This window comes from Pleurodeles waltl, chromosome 6 (assembly GCF_031143425.1).
Source record: "Pleurodeles waltl isolate 20211129_DDA chromosome 6, aPleWal1.hap1.20221129, whole genome shotgun sequence".
In the NCBI taxonomy this organism is placed as follows: Eukaryota; Metazoa; Chordata; class Amphibia; order Caudata; family Salamandridae; genus Pleurodeles; species Pleurodeles waltl.
Window position 1 is genome coordinate 413,212,730 of NC_090445.1, and position 22,664 is coordinate 413,235,393.

General features: G+C 44.7%; 1 long non-coding RNA gene across 1 annotated transcript in view; it reads left to right on the forward strand.

The window, feature by feature from the left end:
* Positions 1 to 10,461, forward strand: part of LOC138301945 (uncharacterized) — an 84,772-nt gene extending 74,311 nt beyond the window's left edge. The window contains exon 3 of the long non-coding RNA XR_011205181.1: positions 10,153 to 10,461. This is a non-coding gene — a long non-coding RNA (uncharacterized lncRNA). The remainder of the gene's footprint in view (positions 1 to 10,152) is intronic.
* The last annotated feature ends 12,203 nt before the right edge of the window (positions 10,462 to 22,664 follow it).

Genomic DNA, 22,664 nt, shown 5'->3' on the forward strand with positions numbered 1-22,664 from the left:
GTATTCTGGGTTTCCCACTGGGCTGGCGGGCGACAGCCAAAAGGCCGCCCGCCAGCCCAGTGGGAAACACCCTTCCATGAGGATGCCGGCTCCGAATGGAGCCGGCGAGTGGAGGATGTGCGACGGGTGCAGTAGCACCCGTCGCGAATTTCAGTGTCTGCTGAGCAGACACTGACATTCAAAGTGGGGCCCTCTTACGGGGGCCCCTGCAGTGCCCATGCCATTGGCATGGGCACTGCAGGGGCCCCCAGGGGCCCCACGACACCCCTCACCGCCATCCTGTTCCTGGCGGGCGGAACCGCCAGGAACAGGATGGCGGTGAGGGGGTCGGAATCCCCATGGCGGATTCCCATGGGCAGCGGAAGCCGACTTTCCGCTTCTGGCCGCGGCTGTACCGCCGCGGTCAGAATGCCCGGCGGAGCACCGCCAGTCTGTTGGCGGTGCTACCGCCGACCCCGGCCCCGGCGGTCCTTGACCGCCGGGGTCAGAATGACCCCCATAGTGTGCCTGGCGGACCAGTACATCTCCCATGTCAATGCAAAGTATCCTGGGTCCGTGCATGATGCCTTTATCCTGAGGAATAGCTGCATACCATATGTGATGGCTCAACCCCAGAGGCACCAGGTGTGGCTAATAGGTGAGCCCTAGTTCCCACCCAGTAGGTGTATGGGTATGGTGTGGGCCCTAAGGGTTAGTGTCTGTCTAACAGTTGTCCCTTGATATTTGCAGGTGACTCTGGTTACCCCAAACTCTCATGGCAACTGACCCATGTGAGGAATGCCAGGACAAGGGCAAAGGAACGTCACAATGAGGCACATGGGTAGACAAGAAGAATCATAGAGAGGACATTTGGCCTCCTGAAGGCCAGGTTTCGTTGCCTCCATCTAACAGGTGGATCCCTGTACTACTTACCCAAGAAGGTCTGCCAGATCAACGTGGCATGCTGTATGTGGCACAACCTTTCCTTATGTCGCCAGGTGCCATTTCTGCTGGAGGATGAGGCTGGGGATGGCCATGTGGCAGCAGTGGACCCTGTGGATAGTAAAGATGAGGAGGCAGAGGATGAGGAGGAGGACAACAGAAGTTCAATAATACAACAATACTTCCAATAACACACAGATAAGACACTGTAACTTCACTTTTCTTTGACAGTTTTGCGTTTGACATTGTCACTGGAAGGCTGATTTTCCCACGTCTATGGTCACTTACTGTACCCTTTGGCATGTCTATTTTCAGATATTTGTGCCCCACTGTCACTCCTGGTGTGTTGACTGCAGCCAACTACATGTCATTCTTATGTAAACATTACTGTACAGTTCTATTGCAGTGTTTAAAGCTTGTTAAACGAATACATAGTTCAATCATTTGACAGACTCCATACTTGTATTTATTCAAATGGTGTTTATTTAAGTGCCAATAAGTAGAGGGGGTGTGCAATGGGCTGGGGTGATGGTGGAGGAATGTCCAGGATAGAGTCCAGTCTATTTGTATAACAGGTGCATTGTCCAAGGGGGCATAGGAACGGGAGCAATGGCAGTTCAAGGTGGACAGGGTGACAGAGTGGGACACAAGGGTGACAATCAGGAGAATCTTATTTCCTGGCGGGGGTCTTGGCAATAGTCTCGGCTTCTGCCTGGATCACAGGGAATGTTTGCTGGGTGGTTCTCCTTCTGCCATGTCTGCCAGCACCCTGCTATGGTGACCAAGGTGGTGTTGATGTGCTTCAAGTCCTCCCTGATCCCCAGGTACTGTCCCCCCTGTAGCCGCTGGGTGTCCTGCTGGGTGTCCAGTATCTGTCCCATCGTCTCCTGGGAATGGTAGTATGCTCCCATGATCCCTTCAAGTGCCTCTTGGACAGTCGGTTCCCTGGGCCTGTCTTCCCCCTGTCGCACAGTAGCCCTCCCAGCTTTCCTGTTGTCCTGTGCCTCTGTCCCCTGAACCGTGTGCCCACTGCCACTGATCCCAGGTCCCTGATCGTCCTGTGTTTGTGGAATGGCCTAGGGTCCCTGTAGTGGTGGACACACTGCTGATTGACGTGTCCTGGGGACAGAGGTATGGGCCCGCTAGGTGGGTACTGTGGTGGTGTTTCCTGAGGGAGGAGGCTCTATGGTGGTATGGGACTGTGCCTGGGTAACCGACTCTCCGGAGGTCCCTGATGGGTCAGGTTGGTCATCTAGATCCAGGCGTCCAGAGCTGCTGTCATCACTGTGGGCCTCTTCTGGGGGAGCGGGGCTGGATGTTGCTAGCACCTCCTATCGGGTGACGTTGGCTGGGGGACCTGTGGGGATGTAAATGCAGTGTTATTGTTTCTACGTGTGACATCTTGTGCATGGGTGTGTTGCCCTCTATGGGTATTATTGCCCTGGCAGCTTTGCCTTGTGTGAGTAGTTATTTGGTGGGCTTCTCTCTAGTGTGCATGCTTTAGTGATGGGTGTCCATGCAGGTCTGTGATGGGGGTCCGTGCATTGGTGCTACATGCAGGACTTGGTATTGGGAGGGGTGGATTGTGAGTGATGGGAGTGAGAGTAAGGGGGGGGTTTGTGATTGTAATAGAGATTTGACTTACCAGAGCCCAGCCCTCTTCCTACTCCTGCCAGGCCCTCAGGATGCATGATTGCCAGGACTTGCTCCTCCCATGTTGTTAGTTGTGGGGGAGGAGGTGGGGGTCCACCACAAGTCCTCTGTACAGCTATTTGGTGTCTTGCTGCTGTGGAACGCACCTTCCCCCATAGGTCATGCCACCTCTTCCTGATGTCATCCCTTGTTCTGGGGTGCTGTCCCACGGCATCGATCCTGTCCACGATTCTCAGCCATAGCTCCATCTTTCTTGCAATGGATGTCTGCCGCACCTGTGATCCGAATAGCTGTGGCTCAACCCAGATGATTTCCTCCACCATGACCATTAGCTCCTCGTCTGAGAACCTGGGGTGTTGTTGTGGTGCCATGGGTGTAGTGTGGGTTTGTGGGGTGATGTGTTGGGGTGTGTGATGTAAGGTGCGTGGATGGTGTATAGGTGATGGTGGTGTGTGGATGTGGTCTTGTCTGTGGTCTTGCTATCTCTCTTGTGGCAATTGTTTTTAGTCGTAAAGGGTTGTGGGTAATGTGGGTGTGTGTTTTATAGTGGTGTGGGTGTGTGGATGTGGTGTGTGTATGGGTGTCAGGTGTGTGTTATTCAAATTGCCCAATGTAGTGTTGTTTTGTTAGTGTGTGTGTATTTTGAGCGCAGCGGTATGTAGCGCCAATGGTTTATCACCATTGAGTGTCCGCCACGGAGATTCGTGGGTCATAATGCTGTGGGTGTAGTTCTGTTGGCATACCGGTGTGGGTTTTGCTACTGCCAGTTTATCACTGACCTTTGGGCTGGCAGACGTGTGTGTGTGGCTGTATAGTGACGGATTGCTATGTGTGTGTCATAATATGGGTAGTGCAAATCCGCTGCGGCTGCGGTATTTTGGTGGCAGTCAGCATGGCGGTAAGCGGTACTTACCGCCAATGTCATAATGAGGGCCTATATTCTATAAACTTCGAAAAATCATAATGATTTTGATGATATTGGTCTTAAAAATTTCATAAAAATCTGAAGTATGTTTGTAAATTGGTTTCAAGTTATTCTTGCAAATGCGTGTTCACATTTATTAATACTGTGAGTACAACAAATGCTTAGCACATCTCCAAGAGAAGCCTAACTGCTCGCCCACACAACCACAAAAACAGAGCATTAGGTGGTCTGCTTTTTACATCTGGATACCAAGGTGGGGTTGCTTGGACTCCCTGCACAGTGTACGTCATTTTTTGTACACTGTATAGAGACCCAGCCTCCTACATGCATCCAATGCACATCCTTGAAGGTAAAGTCCCTCCATATAAATAACCTATCCTCCTGTGAATATATGGGTGTGGAAAACTGCACAGCAGGCAGCTCATTGGCTAAAATGAACTTCATCTACCACTCTCAGTGAGACAACCAGTTGTTCACCGGGCAAATAACAGAAACTATCACAGTCAACTTTCTGCAACACTCAAATGCGATCTTTCTTGTGGACTTCATCCTTCACGGGCACAAAATGGATGCCATACATGTTAACATTCTAAAGAACTTCCTCAGTGATCAAAACCTTGTGCAATCATATACAGGACCAACTCACAACACAGGAGTGATGCTCAACCTAATTATATTCAAGGCAGAAGCCCTAATCATCAACTCTATTATACCATGTGACTGGTCAGACCATCACTACATCATCTTCCACATCACAGTCCATGTTCAGAAATCAAGAGACTGGCAGGGTGAAACCAAGATACTGGTTCAGAGATACCAGAAACCTAAATTGGGACAATGACTCCTCTCTCTGCAGAGAAACCTTACAACCCCAGAGGAGCTATGGTGTATACAACAACACTATAATCACACAATGACCAGATTAATGGAGGTCGTAGCTCCTTTATGCCTCAAAAGGCCAACAAACAAAATGATCAGAGCCACAGTCAACCAGAACCTAAATGAAGAAAGGAGGCTTTGGAGACACGAATCCTCCTCTCATCACCTACAACAACTTAGAGAACTAAGAAACACCTACGAAAAACATATACAAAATGCCAAAACAGAATTCTTCAGTCACCTACTGGATAACACTAGAAACCACTCAGGCAAACTGTTTGAGATTATCGATCAACAAGCTAGGTCTAACAACACCACAGCAACCTGCATCACTTCCTCACAGAACTGTGAAGCTTTCTCTACCTTCGAGAAGAAACTAAACATAATTGACATCAAACAGTTTCATGATCTGAGTCCAAATGCCCACCAATCCCGGCAACAAATTAATAATAGTGTGCATCATTCCCACCAAGACCAAGAGCAAGACAACCTCAAGAGATTTCTAAACCCTAAGCAAAGCAGAAATACATAAAATCATGCTGTCAATAAACCAACAGTGTCTAACAGTGTCTAACATCCTGTTACTCGCTAAACTACTGGAAAATGTGTTCATAATTAACTATGCTAGCACATCAAAAAATTCAACCTTTTGGATAAGTTTCAGTTGTGTTTCAGACCTGGGCACACCACTGAATCAGCCACTCTAGACATTATGGATGACATACTCAAAATCTTTGACCATAATGATTCTTGCCTATACGGCTGTCCTCAGCTTTCAGCCACAACAGGCTCTTGGAGTTACTAGAACACAGAAAGGGAGTGTCTGGAATAGTGAAACACCTTGTTTCTCCATAATGGATAACAACAAATCAAAAGTGGGGACTCACTCTCCAACTCATCCCCAGTCACACTTGGGGTAGCGCAAGGATCCACCCTAAGCCCCGCTCAGTTTAGCCTTTATATGGAACCACTGACAGAGATCATCAAACAAGCAAACATATCTGATCACATGATAGTTTTTGCACCCACAAGTACCAAATAGATGCAAAGATACCTTAGTAAATTCAGCACATTCTCATTATTATTGACAAATATACACTCGGAACATCTTAAGAGTCGACATACTCAAAGGACGTTGCAAAAATCATGTGTGTGATTTGTATTGTAATTTATATTGTTTTCTTATATTGTGATTGCCATCAAAAGCAGACTGTTTAAATAGTTTAGAGTACGGAATTCAGCAGGTACTTAGTGCCCTCAATTGCAAACATTGCTATCATTGAGTCAACAAAATTCCTCGGGATAAGGCTGGATAAAAACCTCAACATGCAAGCACACAGTGCAGCCACAAGAAGAGATTTTATCCAAATGAATCTTCCCAGAAAGGTAAAACCACTTATACCACCTCCTGAATTCAACATAGTAGTACAGTCCCTAGTCATCTCCAGACTAGAATATGGGAGTGAGATAATAGCAGATCTTCCGAAAGCAACAATGTCATGACTTAATGAGACCCTCAACTCAGCAGCAAGATTGATTACAGGATTGAGACATTTCAACTACTTCACTCCATCTCTTAAATCTCTTTCCTGGCTCCCTTGTTAACTCACGTTGCAGCTGTAAGATGGGCTGCATGAACTGCAAAGTCCTCCACCATAAGAAGCCCTTTTACCTGGTGCAGAAGTTCACAATATCAGGAGGTAGATGCTCTCTTAGGAGTGCTAGCTCCCTCCTGTTAGAACTTCAAGCTTTCAGAGAAAAAGAAGACCTATGACTGTGCCTTCTCTGGATCCGCCCCAAGAATCCAGAACTCTCTTCCTCCAGAGACATGTGCAAACCCTTCAATCTCAGCCTTCAACAAAGAAGTCTTAATGATGTTATTTAACAAAGTCCTTCCCTAAGATCTCCAATTCAGGATCTGGCTTGATCGGGTCGGACACTGGAGGCTCAGGAAGGTCCAGCTAGTGGAATCCCTTGTAATATAAACATAGTTATATCAACGCTAGTCATCGTCTCCACACACAGGATGGTATGGGACTGTGTACATTTAGTTTTACTTTGATTATATCTTATTGGTTACTACATATGTTGTAACGGGATGGGGAGTTCTCTTTTTACAGTGCTTTAAAATCCTATGGTGTTGGTAGGGCTTTATAAAACTCTTAAAATAAATAAAATCTTTACTTAGTCTTTACCATGCCTAAATGTCCCTCATGAGCCATACCCATCACTCTTCTTCTGATAGAGCCCAGCAGAACCAAACTTAGGCTCTTGAACAACATGCTAGCTCCTCCTGCCAAATCATTACTAACCATCCAAAAATGTTAATCTACTTTTATAATTACACTCACACCTGCTTCTTTGGCACTGCTTTTCTCAACTATCCCACTCGCTTAACTATGTGTCCACTGTTTTTGCCACCATACTGACTTCCAAAAGGAGAGGCCATTTTCAATTTTTTACATTTACTTTTTCTTTAAACTTTTAAAGGGATAAACAAAAACCTGACCGCAGAATTGCGATTTTCTTAAAAATTGCAATTTTACTGTGGCAAAATATTTCAATTTTTTATCACCATTTTCCACAAAACTCAGTGTCTCCCAACACTCCCCTGAGAGTAGGCACCTCTCATAGTGACCAACTATTTCTGTGGAACTTTTTCCACTCCATACAAATCATGATTTCTTTAGAAAATTCTAAATTTCGAAATGTCAGAATAAATAAATCTCCTCTATTAGCCAATCACATTTAAGAAAAAAATCAAATGTGATTGACAGGATTTTTGAATTTCTAAATCTTAATACTAAATTGTACAGGTATGCAAAAGTGTTAACCTTTTAAAGCACACTCAGTAATTTTGTAGTCTTATACCTCTAAAACTACTAAATGCATTTTACACAAAACCAACAAATGTTTTCTGAGTAAAGTTTTACTCTAATGCTACATTTGCCATGCATTCGTTGAGTGCTTTTTGCTGTAGAAACAAGCAATATTTCCCATTGGAGCTAAAATGGGAAAACACAACTATTTTCACTCCTTTAAAAAAATTCCCCTGCAGGGAAGTGCACAAAATTTCCCATAACTCTCTTTAATGCTTGTAGTATCTGGTATGTAGTAAAAAGAAGATTGGGTATCCCATATTACAGTGAGCTGGCCCCAATATGGAATTCTCCTGGTACTCCGATGCGTCTCCAGGATGTACCAGCTAAACCACTGATAGAGGGAGGAATCGTACAGTGGGGACAACTAGTCAGTGGGGGCTTGGTTAGCTCTTGGGAATCCCTATCTGAAGTAACTAACGCTAAATTATCTAGGTTTAAATACCTGCAAATTAAAGGATGGTTACAAGGAGAACCTGAGGCTGGGTGTTCTACAGGATGGGAGAAGGAAATTACCGGTCCATTAAGCCAAAAGGAAGAGGTTTCCAAGTGGTATTGGGCACTTATATAAGCTGAAGAGGCATCTTGCCCACCCTCTACAGAGGGATGGGACTTGGCGTTTACTGCACTTGATCTCCCTTATCTCTGGCGGACCTCTATGAAGATTCTGTGGCCTGGGGTTAAATCTGCCCGTTTGCGGTGGAACTACTTGTTCACCATGTATCGGGCCTGCCGGACCCCTAAAAGGTTTGCTAAAATAACTTCCCAAGGTAAGAGCGGCTGCCCAAAGTGTGATTTAGAGAGGGCAGATGATATACATCTTTGGTGGCAGTGCCCAGGGATTCATACTTTTTGGGAACAAGTGGGTAACTCGATTTCATCTATTATAAATAGGCGTAGCGAGATAACTCTTCCAATGGTGGTATTTGGGTTATTCGAGACCGCCGAGAGGAGTCTGTGTGATAGATTGGAGAGGCCCTTGATGCATCTCTTTTTCTATTTGGTTCTGATAGCCAGGCGGGAAATATGTATCAAGTGGATCTCTAGTCTCCCCCTCACTCATAGGGATTGGCTGTTGTCAGTTAAGAGAATCTCTGATTTAGACTGTAGTAACGGCTCGGATAGGTTCCTTAGAATGTGGGAGCCCTTTTTTGTTTTTTATAGAACCTTCTCGGTAGGCATGAGGTCAGTGGGAAATAACTAGGCTTGAGTTTTGGTTTTTGTATGAGTCCAAGGATTAAGCCTTTAAAATCCAATAACCTGGAAGTTGGGGGCGGATTAGCTCTGCCCCACCCCCCTAAGGCTGATGGGGGGCCTTTCGCTATCTGATCCCAGGTGGTCCACCAGGCCAAGACCCTGGTTCTGAATTTGTTGTGGTTGATCTTGTCTGTATATGCCCATATATGAGGACTCAAAAAGAAACAAACAAAAAATTAAAATAATTTGCCATGCAAGACATAGTTGACTGAACTTTTCATTTTCCAAATTTCGTGTAGAGCCGTCCAAGGAAGGAAAAGGTATAGGCAAGTAAAAAAAAAAAATAACCTTTCAATGCAAAGTGCATTTGAATCAGAACTACACAATGGCAACTGTCAACCTGTAAGTGAAATATAGTGCGCCAACTTGGTGCAGGCCGGTCAAACAGATCAACAGTTATAATGAGGGTGTGCCAAAAAAGTAGCCTTTTCCATACAAAATGTTTCTCTGCATGTAACTCCAAAACAGCTGAACAGATAGTCATCAAATGTTATATCACAGCAGACTTTTGGTCATTCAGTGCATTTTCATGATTTTGTGGAAATCCTTTCAGCCATTTTGAAGATATAAGGTAAAATGTGTGACAGTCAGAGTATGTATGTTTTTAAATTAGTTTTTAAATGCCCAAATAAGTATGTACAGTCATATTGGAACCCAATGCACATGCACAACACATTGCACATGCTACTGGGCACTTGGGAACTCACAGCAAGGGTTTTCCTCCCAGTGATTGAAAACTTGGGAGAAAAACTGGTGATAGAGCGTAAGTTTTAGCTCTGTTCCTTGTGTCACTAAAGTCATCAGACTGTGACAAATTTAAGTTTATAAGCGCTCATGAGTGACAAACTAAGGTAGAAAGCTGCACTTACACGCATTTTAAATGTGCTATTTGCTTGTATTTCATAGTTTGACATAGATGCCTTTCTATTTCAATCACATGCTAGAAGGTCAAAGTTGATGTTGACTTGTAATTTAGACTCTAAACCAGGGGTCTGTCTTCAAATTGGGGGGGGTGCCCCCCCAAGGGGGCCTCAAGTGATCCCAGGGTGGGCACCAGGCTCTGACCAAAAGAAGCATTATGCAGATAACAGCTGCTTTGTTTTAAGCAGAAAACAATTTGTTGTATTTTAAAAAAGGTAACCGAACTTAACTGCAATGCTTAAATAAGTCTAGACATATTTTAAAATTGGCAACTTAAAAGAATAATTTTTAAAAGTTCTGAGGGGAGCCCAATGTTTTTTGTCCTCCACTGGGGGGGGGGCGCAGCATTAAAAAGTTTGAAAACCACTGCTCTAAACTAATGGCCAGTGTCAAAACGCATTTAGATTCCTAATATTTAGTGAGAAATAAATGACTTAGAAAATATGTGCAAGTGAGAAAATGCAGTTGTCTGTTATACCTAATGTAATCCAATATCAATGCTCTTCCATGTTAAATGAAATGTTCTACTCATATTGATGAAATATTACTAATGATGAACTTATATGTTTGCATATTATACGTGTTTTACTAAAGAGATTTAACTAGCTGTATTTTATGATTTTCTTACGTTAGCTTCAATTAGGCCTGCAGAGCTTGCATTTGCAGTCAAGCAAACGTGCTGAATTGTGTTTTTCATAACATGATTTCTTATTTCAGATTTCTTTCCCATGAGAAGCAAAGCCCTACTTGTAAAACATTTATTGTCTAACTGGGGAAGACGGCCTTGGAAAGTTAATATTGTAGGAACATGGGATACTTTTGTTTCAACCCATTGGAGTCACACGGAAAGAAGAGATGCTCTCATCACAGACCTGAGCAAATACCGGCCTGCTACAACTTGAAGTTTGCTAATATTTTGATTGGATGATGCCCCTTTTTCGTAATATGAACTTATCCATGGAAACCAATCAGAATATTTCATGTGTATTGATATATCGTTTGCAGATCGAACTTTGCTCAGATGCCCACAAGAGAGAGAAATTCCTTCATGTCTCCTGATGCTGGCAGATGTCTTGCTGACCTGATACTTTACTGATGAAGATTCCCTGAATGCTGTATCCCTTGGAGAGCTATCTTCCTCTCAGCCATTTGCCATTGTTCCTTGACTCTCCACTATGCTCATGCTTATTTTACTTTTCTGGTTAGTGTCCAGAGGTATTCTATTTTTCCAAATTATTTTTGTCCTTTTTTGTATTTTGCATGCATGTGTTGCTCATCACACATGTATGTCCCTAATTTGGTTAGCTGTAGGTTTGACCTGTGCCCAGCCAAAGGTTATTGGCTTGACTGAATTTGAATTGACTAAATGATTGTGAAATCTAAGCACCACGTGATTTCTGTGCCTCCGATATTTCTTCAAACCTTCTGCATTTTTCTTCTCAAATGCTTAGTTTTGTTACTGTTAGTGTGTCTGAACTTATTTCATCGTCTTGGACAACCCTTGGTAATTATGTATCGTTATAATTTGGTTTTGCGCATAGTCTACATGACTTTGAGCTTGTGTTTATAATAAAGCTTTAAACTAGATTACGGATTGGAGTTTTGCTTCCATGGCCACTTTGGTCTTGGTGTCTAAATTATTGGGGTAGAGTTGAAGTAGCTGTTTATGGTTCACCACACATCTTACTGGGTCAAAAGATTTGCCAATCCCAATGTTCATTTGATTTCTGCAAAAAATGAAACATGAATCCACAGTCTTAGAAGTAGAGGTACGGTTTTGTCCCACAAGAGGGGTAACCATATTTTTGTTTGATGTTAAGTAGCTAGGATTGACAGTTTTGGCTGTAGAGTTATGGTTTCGTCCCATAAGAGGAGGAACCATATTTTGTTTAGTGTTACGGAGTTAGGATTTACCCCATGTCATTGCCCAGTCCAAGAATTGCCCAACTTGCAGTTCGTCCCATGGTCTGTTCCAAAGATTGATGAAGTTCCAGCGTCATGCCTACAAACATTACTTGTAAGTGTTGCATGAGTTTAAATAGGGATTTGCGTTAGCGATGCTTTTTGCTTGAAGAGTATGATGAAGTGTGATGTTGTGAAGTGTTTTGAGGAGTCGTCGCACTCAAAGTGATTGTGGTGCTTTATGCTAAAAAATGCCTGCGGTTGTTGTTGACGGGTCCATCAAGGCCTAAGATCCCAGGATAACTCACAAGTGTAGAAGGCACTTGGTTAATTTATTGTCTGCAGTGAGGTACTTGTCATGAGACTTTGTTGACAGTGCCAGTAGTTTCCTTGAGATAGTGTGGGTTGTGGTTGGTATTTAGTGCATCCTGAGTGCACATGGAGGATCTATATCAACTGAAGTAAGAATTGCTGGGCAAGTTTCACTTGTTGTGTAAATGTGAAAGCCACAGTTGGAAGTGTAGCTTGTTCAGCTGTACAAAGCAATTGAGTTTCTACCCGTAGTGTGCAGACAGGTTGTTTGTTTTAGCTCGCAATATATTGCATTAGGTGTGAGTGAGTGATTGTGTGTGAGACAATTGCAAAGCGATTGCAGCTGCTGAGAGAAGTGAGTATGATGTCATTTTGAGCCACACTGGTAAAGGTCGGTTAGTGTAAAGCCGCTCTGGTATAGAGCGACTTTACCGCATTGCTATTGGTTAAGAACAGCTTGTGAAAAGATTGAATTTACTTCCTGATCTGATTGAAAGTTATTGCGGTGAATTGAATCTTTGTAAAAGTGAAATTTTTCAAAGCTTTGAGAAGTGCGGAGATGTGTTTATTCCTATTAGAAAGGGTCAAGAAGTAGCACAGAGGAAACACCAGCTTATGAAGTTTCAGAAAAAAAGGAGTTTCAGCTTGCAAATGGCTTTAACAATGGTGTAAAATAACCGAGAAGGAGGGTTCATTAGCTTTTCCTTCTTATGGAACATTTGATCGGAAACGTTTAGACAATTTGAGGAGAGTGATGTGCGAATTAAAGCCTCCTCCGAGACGTGCACAATTTGAAGGCCTTGCTATTTGGGAACTTGTTGCAAGACAGAAAGAATTGACAAAATTTGAGAACAGAACAAAGAAAGCAATTAAGACATTAGTTGAAGCTAGATGGGATGCAGAACAAAAAATATGGAAAGCAGAGATATTAGATGGAGTGAAAATGTTTCCAGCCATTACAGAGGAAGGTGATGGAAGTACAAAACCTACGAATCTAAAGAAACAGACAGCAAAAGCAAATCGGACAGCAGAAGATGAGTGTAAAAAGACAGCTACATATCAAAGTGATCAGATTACAAGCGTACACTGCAGTACCCCGCAAAATGTGCCACAGAAAAATAACATTAGTTTGCAAGTCTTTCAACACAACAGTTGACAAATTGGTTAAATAATCTGAGGACGCAAGGAGCAATAAGTGCAACAAATGATAACCTCAGAAGAGACACTCAAGAGAGATAAGACAGTGAATGTGCCCAGAGTGAAATTAGAATAAAACAAATTAATTTTGAGAACTCTAGATGTACAGCAATTAGAAACATACACAGATGATAACTTGGGTTTTATGCGTAAAGTTGCTAATCAACGTGCAGGACAGACCTTTGAGAAGTTAGCAGAACTGGCTGAGAAATATGAAGTAGATTTAGAAAATTCTAAACCCTTACAGAGAAGCTACAGATTAGAGTTCAGTAACACATTATGAACATGAGACCACCTGGAATGAGAATGCACATTCAATAATTAATTACATGCATTCAAACATGGGAAGCATTAGATAAATGGGAAAGCAGGTTGGTAAAGAAAAGAGATCAGAAGAAAGCAATGCCGAATTTGTCTCTAGCAGGAGCAAATCAGGCTGAAGACAATGTAAAAATGATGCTGATGCGAGAAATACTAGGTGGAAGTTATGTGCATGTACCTTGGAGTAGGACTGATATACTGTCATTCACTAATGATTACCCGTGATTGAGAGAGAGAAGCCAATACAATGGTACAAGCAGAGAGATTTGTGAAACTTTCAAAATACCTGTGGGAAGAGTTGAATACATTGTTTGATATTGTTGTTCCAGTTAATTTGTGGACAGTGTGTAAAAGATGTGTTGATTGGCCAGAATATGAACCTCCGAGAGATCCTGTAACAGATGCACAGTTTGAAGAGATGATGAAAAAGTATTACAAGGTAATTGAATTCCTGAAGAACAAAGTTTCCCCAAAAGATGTTGATTGGCAGAAAATTGACAGGACCGCACAGGAAACTAAAAAATCGATTCATGCTTATCATGAGAGATTGCTGCAAGCTTTCAAACAGCACAGTGGTTAAGAAAAGATTGAGCCGAAAGATATGAGTAATTTTGTATATAGATTTGTGCAAGGATTGAAGCCCGAGATTAGTACAATGACTCCTCAGTATTTATTTGTTGGCAGAATAACCCTGTTGGTAATGTATTGCAGTGTGCGTGGTACTGTACTGATGAAACTGAATTGAACCAGAAAAAGTTGAGAAAAAGGTTGATGCACCGGTAATGGTGAAGACAAGTGAAATGCAAGGGGTGTGGTGTTTATGTAGATCAGAATTGAAATTTGGTTGATGTTCAGTCATTGAAGAAAACAAGTCCATGTCATGTTTGTGGACATTTAGGTAATTGGCAGAGGAAATGTCACAATAATAATGTGAATAATTTTGGTGCAGAATGCTGGAGATGTTAAACTCAAGGTAACCATCAGATTCAAATTCAGAGAGTCAAAAGACCCCGAATTCAGAATGTACAATTGTTCCCAGTACAACTGATGCAGATGCCACAAGCCCCGGTGACACAGCACCAGGAGACTGTTCCGCAGCAAAACATGACTGAGGTGTCAAAAATAAACACAAATAAATTGACAAATGCGAATGTAAATCACAATTTCCCTTAATTGATTTGATTGATGAGGAATTCTTAGAAACATTCCACAGTGATAGTTCTGATGATAAGGATCGCATGTTAGCCACATCCCTAGACGTAGATCAATGTGGTCCGTATGTAAATGCCAACGTTATGGGACATGATGTGTCATTTTTGGTCGACACTGGAGCTACACGTTCCACTGCCAGAACATCAGAAGAGCCAGACTTACCCCAAAAGGAAGAATAATTAAGGTTACAGGAGTAGCAATTAAGCAGTTGACAAATCCTGTAACAGAACATGTCCCAGTAAAAATGGGTTCATTTGAAGACAAGCACCAATTTCTGGTTTGCAAATCAAGTCCAGTAAATTTGTTAGGACGTGACCTGTTGTGCAAGCTAAATTGTTCCATGAGCTGCACACCCAAAGGAATCGAAATACAGACAAATGAGGATGAAGATGTTCCATGTAAAACTGTAGAACAGTATCCACTTGTCACGTTGTATCCAGCAATGACATGTAATGATTTGCCAGAAGAATTGCGAGAAACAGTTGTTCCTGAAGTTTGGGATTTTTCAGGAAAGGATATTGGTCTCATAAAAGGAGGTGATCCAGTCAAAATCACAGTTAAGCCATGTGCAGTGTATTCGAGAATACCATCATACAACATGACACCCAAGATAGTTGCAGGAATAACACCCTTGATTGACAGTCTGATTGAGCAAGATGTTCTGAAGGAGATTTTGGGAAGCCCTTGTAATTCCCCTATTTTGGGATTGCAGAAACACAATGGAAAATACAGCATAGTTCAGAATCTGAGAAAAATGAACAAGATTGTCGTTCCATGTTGTCCTGTGGTACCGAGTCCAGCAGTGATCTTATTTCAGATTCCTTGTGAAGCGGAATGGTTTACAGTCATTGATTTGTACCAAGCATTTTTCTCCATTCCACTCCATGAGGAAAGTCAGTTCCTTTTTGCATTGAAATTTGGCAGTCGAATTTTAACGTGGTGTCATACACCTCTGGGGTGTACGTAATTGCCATCAATCTTAGAGTCCCTTAAACTGACCTGCCATTCAGTCTTGGTGCAGTATATTGACAACCTGTTGATTGTGTCAAATACGAGAGAAACATGCAGAAGAGATACCATAAGTCTCCTGAAACATTTAGGAGAAAACAGACATTAAGTTTCCCCGGCAAGGTTACAGTACTGTAAAAAGGAAGTCCAATACTTAGGTTACCATATAGAGAAAGGTGCAAGAAAAGTTTCCCAAGAGGGAATTTCAGCAATCATGCAGATGAATCTCCCAGTTACTCAGAGGGAAGTCAGAATGTTCCTGGGAATGGTTAGCTATTGTCCCCAATGGATTCGAATGTTTCACTTATTTCCAAGCCCTTACAATGATTGAATCACAAAAATGTTTCTGATCCGGTACCATTTGATGACAAATGCATGGAAGCCTTCAATGAGGTGAGAGGAAGCTTGTGCCAAGCCCCAATCCTGGGAATGCCCAATTACAACAAATTTTTCCTTTGTTTTGCCATGAGAGAGATGGATTGGCTCGCTCTGTTTTGACACTGTTACACAGAAGTGCTAACAAGCCTGTGGCTTATTTTTTAGCCACACTTGATCTTGTAGTTGCTGTGTTGCCCTGCTGTTTAGGAGCCATGGCTGTGTTGAGTGTCAGCATTATTCAGTGCAAAGGCATTGTTATGGGCCACCCCTTGAACATTTGTATTCCCCATTCAGTGTAGATTTTGCTTACCCTTACGAAGACACAGTATTTACCATATGCTTGTCTGACCCATTATGAACAAGTAATCCTTGGATCCCCAAATGTAACCCTTAAGCAATGTAATGTTCTGAATGTTGCAACTCTTATGCCTGATGCTGTTGAAAATGCAAGCGACCACAAGGATGAGGTTGAACATGACTGTCTTGATGTGACTGAACTGTGCGTCAAACCACGACCCGATATTTAAATGTCACCGTGGCCAAAAATGACTATGGCCCTCATTACGACCCTGGCGGACAGGGGGAAAAGTGGCAGTAAAACCGTCAACAGGCCGGTGGAAAAAAAATGGAATTATGACCATGGCGGTTACCGCCATGGTCATCTGCCAATTCTCCACTCCGACCGCTGGGCTGGAGACTTCAGGCTCTAGCCCGGCGCCCGTCACCAGACCAGCGGCGGTATCAGGACTCTGCATACCGCCATGGATTTTGGGTGGTTTGGAATCACCACGAAATCCATGGTGGTAGGCACTATCAGTGCCAGGGAATTTCTTCCCTGGCACTGATAGGGGTCTCCCCCACCCCCTTCCCCACCCGAGTACTCCCCCCACCCCCTCACCCCCCTGCCACTCCCCAAAGGTGGCAGGACCCCCCTTCCCACCCCCACCCCCAACATGCACATACACACACCCCTACACACACACACACACACATACACTACAACACATACCGGCACACATACAAACAGACATGCACACAGACCGACCCGCACACATTTCCCATACACACAACACCCCCCCACATGCATACACGCACTCACACACCTCCTCTACATACTCACATGCACACCCCAATGCATGCACACAACACACAACACCCCCCACCCCATTCCCCTAACGGACGATCAACTTACCTTGTCCCTTGATCCTCCTGGAGGGGACGGGATCCATGGAGGCTGCTCCGCCGCCAGCTCCCTGTCACCAGAACACCGCCACACCGAATCATGGGACGTGTCTGATGACGGGGCAGTGAAGGTGGCAGCAGCCTCCACTTCCCCGCCGACTGCCAGTATGGCTGCTGGCGGCTCTCCATCTGAAAAAGGACGGAGGGCTGCCAACAGTCATAATACGCTGAGCGGAAAACCACCTGCACTGGCGGTCTTTAGCACGCCGGTACCCCGGCGGTCTTTAAAAAAGACAGCCGAGGTCAAAATGAGGGCCTATGTTCTTTTAGTTGGTGGCTCCTGTTTAAAAGATCCTGAAGGGGCCCTGAAAGCTGATTATGCAGTTTGCACAGTCTTGGGTGTGATAGAAGCTTTTTGGCTTCAGGGAGTCTTTTCTGCCCAAGTAGCCAAATTGATTGCTCTTACTAGAGCATGCTGTATTTCTGAACTGCTCAAAATAACAATATTTACTGATAGTCAATATGGGTTTGGTGTGGTTCATGACTTCGGACAGTTGTGGTCCCAGAGAGGCTTTATGACCTTTTCTGGATCACCTATCCAAAACGGTGACAAAGTTTACCAATTGCTGAAAGCATTACAGTTACCTGTGAAAATTGCAGTTGGAAAATGTGAAGGTCACCAGAAAGCAAATGATTACATTCCTGTATGAAAGTCTTCTTTTTTGCCCTGGTCACCCCCAAACATTTTGGACAGATAGTGGTAGTTACTGACTCTTGGCTGTGCCCTGGGTACTGCTTACCAATCCCAGGGCCAGTGCTTTGCGTAAAGTGGATATGCAAATTAGGCTAATTATAATTGGCAGTATCAACCTACCTATAAGTTCCTAGTATATGGTAGGGCATGTAGGTTTAGGGACCCCAGTGTCATTTTAAAGGCAGGCCTGCCTTGCTGGCTACTGTTGAACTAAAGTTATATACAAATTTGATTTTGGAATTAAAAGTACTTCCAACGTCTTAAACCCCCTTATTTTTACATATGTCACCCATAAGGTGTGTCCTAAGTGCCCTTAGGGCTGGTTGCTATGTAACTATAAGCAGATACCTTATACAAATTGTTTTATAAGCCCTGGTGAGGTAAATTGGCCAAATGTGTTTTTCCCTAACTGCAGTGAATGGGCTCCATAGACTAAAATGGGGAAACTTTATTTTTAATTAATAGAGTCCCAATAGGAGACAGATATTTCATGTTTGGCATCAAACTGATTGTAATAATACATCCCACCACTTGCCAATGTTGGATATAATATAACTAGTTCAGGGAAAGAGTTTTAGAACTCTACCTGAAAGTTGACAACTTCAGCTCTGTAGTGCCCTTCTCTGATTGGCCAGGCTATGGCAGCCTGGCTAGGCTGCCTTGATGAGGTGTGAAGTGGCCTGGGCTGAAGACAAAGAATGTGCCTGGGGGAGGAGATCTGCCTCAGTGGATGGAGTAAACAGGATAAGGGGGAGAGCAGCCAAACTGGACTTCAAAGGAGGGAAGAACATTTGGAGCAGCGCAGGATCTCTCCCATTTCCTACGAACCCAGACACCAGGTGCCCTCTTCATGAGATTAGGAGAGGGCAAGAGAGGGGTGTGTTAAGAATTTTTAGCCACAACAGAGGGTGGGCTCAGCCAGACCTAACCTCCAAAATTCAGTTTCAGCCATTTTGGATTTTTAAGGAATGTTGCTCCCTGGGACTGATTTTTGCCACACTTCCCAGAAAGTGGTCATCCAAGAGGGTAGTGGCTTGAGTGGCCTGCCTGTGATTGGACAGTTGCCCCCCCCCCGCTTTCCACCAAGGAGCAAGGATAAATATGACAGAGCTGCACCCACACCTCAGATCCCTACAAGGAATAACATCAGAAGAAGGACTGCCCTGCTGGACCCCTGACCTGGACACTGCACTCGAAAGGCCTGCACCAGCTGGTCACTTGGGCTTCACCACAAAAAGGACTTTGCCTGGCTCCAACTGGTTCAAGAAGGGAACTCCCTGCTTGCTACAGGTGTAAAATAGCTAACCAGAGTCCCCTGCATCAAATCCCAAAGAAACTGACCAGCTGACCACTGTCCAGTGGTCATTTTGGAGTTTGAGCCAGGTGCATTCTGGAAGCTGGAGTCCTAGCACTCAAGAAGCAAGTCAGAGCTTCTAGAACCTAGGAGTGAGCTGTGGACTCCTAGAGGACCTTCAAAGACCTTCTGGAAAAAGATCCAGTAGTTTGGAGAACTTTTGGAAAAACCTCCATAAAGGGACTGACCCGCCGTCGTGAGTCAAACTGACGTACGTCGACTGCAACCCGGCCTGACTTGCAGGTTCACACTGCTGAAAAGCTCCGGAGTCCCAGACGTCCAGGATTTCACCAGGGGCTCCTGGAAAGACAATCTGATGACGTCGACTCTAAATCAGCTTGATGTGGAGGGTCGTTCGATGCTGTAGAAAACATTAATACTTAAAAAATGTATATCTCTGGTTCCCCTTATCCAATTCTATTTGTTTTGGTTTCAAATTAAAGATTAAAATATTTCCTATTTTTAAAAATTGGTTTTGGATTGTAAAACTTTCCTGTGTTTTATTTTATTACTGTTTTGCTTTACACACTTTGGGCCTCATTACGACTTTGGCGTTTTTTTCGGAAGACCTCCACGGGGGCGGCCGCCAAAAGACTACCATGTTGGCAGTCACCCAACCGCCGTATTGAGAGTCTCACACTGAAGACCGCTACTATACAACGACAAATCTGACACCGCAAAGGTGGGCGGGCAAGAGGCGGTTCAACAATCATCACCGCCAGCCCGACAACTTACCGCCCACAAGATTACGACCCAAAAATCAGCACAGCTGTAGTACCATGACAGAAAACCACTGGCGGTGCGAAACACCGCGCACTCAAACTCACCTGAGATAGAATACAATACCACATTGGCCAGTTCGAAAACCCCACACCTGACACACATACACACAACAGACACACCTATCCACTGCACTATATAACACACCTCCACACAACCCACAATCCTTTGCTACCAAAACGACAATCGCATACACTGAGAGCAGGAAAGAATCGACAGACACCACCTTTACACTTTAGGCACACATACACATCTCACTAAGCACACACCATCCAACTGCAGGAACAGCACAATACACATATAACGAAGACACACAAACACCACAACCAACCATCACATACAACTAAACACCCCCACCCCACCAAGCAGCCTACACTGCATCCTTGCACACAGAACCCCCACCTACAACACAACCCCCACCATGTCCCGCCAAAAGTACTCACGCTTCACAGACAATGAGTTGAGGGTCATGGTCGATGAAATTGTCAGGGTAGAGCCACAACTGTTTGGAGCACAGGTCCAGCAAACCTCCACTGCCAGGAAAATTGAGTTATGGCAGAGAATTGTCGATAGGGTCAACTCAGTAAGCATCCATCCATGCACAAGGGAGGACATCAGGAAGAGGTGGAAGGGTGTCAGCGTGCCCCCTCCTCCTCCCCCAGAGTTCACATCATGGGAGGAGAAGGTCTTGCACATCCTGCACCAGAAGGCCTGACTGAAATACCCAGAGGACTGGCCTCTGGAAAGTAACTACCACTCCCCTGGCACACATTAGTCCTGTCCAACATTCTTCCACACCGCCCAAACACTCCCCAATTCACTCTATCTCCCACTACACCCCCACTTAATCACCTAATGCCCCTCTCCTGCATGCCACACCACTACCCAGCCCCAATGCCCACACAGTCCCTGGCAAGTGCACGGATAGCAGTGCCAATAACAATCACTCGACTCCCACATGCACTAGCCATTCTACATCAAAACCTGCAATACCAACTTCACAGCACCTCTCTTGCATGTATGACTATTGCACTGGCTACACCAACTGGATGCTTCGACTGAGGACCACTACATGGCAATGACAGCAATGCAATGGCACTAGATAATATCAAACAAGGCCAAACACAGCCACAGCACTGTCACCAAACCCAATGGCCACTTATCCATATCTACAACCCTGAAATGGACTGTGCATGGGCTAGAAAGTTAGTAGCTAAACCCCATGTACCAAATGCACAGAGAGGACAAGTTACCATGCATACACACATACCCGCCTCCCACTTGGACACCATGCTGCAATGTACAGCTATTCCCACTCACATCTAGTAAGCCTGATTTACCACAAGCAAACAGGGCACACCTGTAATGTGAACCATCACACAGGACCTGAACCCACCCACCAAAGGTTACCTAGCCTGATTGACACTAGTCCTCAATGGAGCATGCTACACATGCCACAATCCACTATCCACAATGTCTGCAGTGCTTCATCTGTCATTGCCATTGCTGGGAATCATGTCAAGACACTGTGGCCCATATTTATACTTTTTGACGCAAAACTGCGCTAACGCAGTTTTGCGTCAAAAAAATTAGCGCCGGCTAACGCCATTCTGAAGCGCCATGCGGGCACGTATTTATCGAATGACGTTAGCCGGCGTTAGCCGCCGGCGCCGTCTGGTGTGCGTTAAAAAAAACGACGTACACCAGGCAGCGCCGGCGTAGGGGGATATGGGGCTTGGGCGTCAAGAAATGGGGCAAGTCAGGTTGAGGCAATTTTTTTGCCTCAACCCGATTTGCGCCATTTTTTTTCACTCCCAACCCCCATAGAAATGACTCCTGTCTTAGCAAAGACAGGGGACTTCTGTCCCCTGGGCATGGTCATTGGGCATAGTGGCATGTAGGGGGGCACAAATCAGGCCCCCCTATGCCACAAAAAAAAAAAAAAAAATACCTACCTGAACTTACCTTAATGTCCCAGGGATGGGTCCCTCCAGCCTTGGGTGTCCTCCTGGGGTGGGCAAGGGTGACAGGGGGTGTCCCTGGGGGCATGGGAGGGCACCTCTGGGCTCCTTCAGAGCCCACAGGTCCCTTAACGCCTGCCTTTTGCAGGCGCTAAAAAACGGCGCAAAAGCGGCCGTACGTCATTTTTTTTGACCCGCCCACTCCCGGCCGTGAATTTTGCCCGGGAGTATAAATCCGACGCACATGCCTCGGAGTCGATTTTTTAGACGGGAACGCCTACCTTGCATATAATTAACGCAAAGTAGGTGTCCACGCTAAAAAATTACGCTAACTCCATGGACTTTGGCGCTAGACGCGTCTAACGCCAAAGTATAAATATGGAGTTAGTTTTGCGTCGGAATTGCGTTAAAAAAAAACGACGCAATTCCGGCGCAAACGGAGTAGAAATATGCCCCTGTATGCATCAGGCAAAGAGATAACCAATCACACGTCCACCATGCAACTTTCTCCCACTCCATCCACAGGTACCCCTGCCACTGCCACCATGGAGAGGATGCCAGAGACAGACAGCCCTCCTCAGGATGAAGGCCCCAGTGAGGACAATGCCTCTGGATGTCTGGACATTGATGACTTACCTGGTCCATCTGGGACACCTGGTCAGTCCACCACTCCCTGCCTCACCCTGCCCACCCTGTAGCATCAACAGCACAGTCAACCCTTTGTCCCCAAACTTGTGTCCTAAGGACAGTCAATCAATAGTGTTCCCCACAGTACAGGGACCTGAGTCGACCACTCACACCAATGACTATGAAGGTCCTGTTGACACTGGAAGTGGGCACACCGTGCCAGGGGCACAGGCACATGGGG